The following is a 1,072-nucleotide window of genomic DNA, read 5'->3' as shown; positions in this document are numbered from 1 at the left end:
TAAATGATGGAGAGTGGCTTCACAAGCTCATCTGCCAGCTCCCTCCTCACCCTGGGCTGGATCCCATCTGGCCCAGAGATTGATGAACATTCAAGTGGCTCAGCAGTTCTCTGACTGTCTCCTCCTGGATAACAGGGGGAACATTCTGTTCCCTGACACCATCTACCAGCCCAGGACGGCAGTTGTCACAAAGGCAAGTTGTCTTCCCACTGAAAACTGAGGCAAAAAAGGCATTAAACATTTCTGCCTTCTCCTCATCAGCAGTTACTAAGTTCCCTCCCATATCCAACAGAGAGCAAAGGTTGGCCTTACCTTTCCTTTTACCATTATTGTATTTATAGAAACATTTTGTATTGTCCTTTGCAGAAGTCGCCATTTTGAGTTCAAACTGACCTTTGGCCTCCCTATTTTTTTTCCTACATTCTCTAGCAGCCCCCTGAAATACTTCCCAAAGGACCTGGCCCTCCTTCCAAAAATGATACATCCTCTTTTTATTCCTGAGTTCCTCCAAAACTTCCTTGCCCGTCCAGGCTGGACATTTGCCTCGTTGAATCATCTTTCGGCACACAGAGACAGTCTGTTCTTGTGCCCTCAAAATCTCTGTTTTGAAGAACACCCAGCTTTCCTGGACTCCTTTGTCCTTAAGGGCTGCTTCCCAAGGAACTCTCTGAATAAGTCTCTTAAATAGGCCAAAGTCTACCCTCTGGAAGTCCAATGTAAAAGTCCTATTGATGTTCCTCCTGATTTCACCAAATATCTAGAACTCTATAATTTCATGATCACTCTGCCCCAGTCGTCCTCCAACCACCACATCTCCCACCAGCACATCTCTGTGAACAGCAAATCTAACATAGTCTCTCCCCTAGTGGGCTCACCTACCAACTGTGACAAAAAGTTATCATCCATGCACTCTAAAAAATTCCTGGACTGCCTCATTTCTGCTGTATTAAGTTCCCAGCAGATGTCTGGCACGTTGAAGTCACCTACAAGAACAAGGGCTGGTGATCCTGAAACATTCTCCAGCTGCTTATAGAATAAGTTGTCCAGCTCTTCCTTCTTGTTGAGTGGATGA

This window comes from Zosterops lateralis (assembly GCF_965231275.1).
Source record: "Zosterops lateralis genome assembly, chromosome: 23".
Classification (NCBI taxonomy): Eukaryota; Metazoa; Chordata; class Aves; order Passeriformes; family Zosteropidae; genus Zosterops; species Zosterops lateralis.
This window is presented reverse-complemented; position numbering follows the sequence as displayed.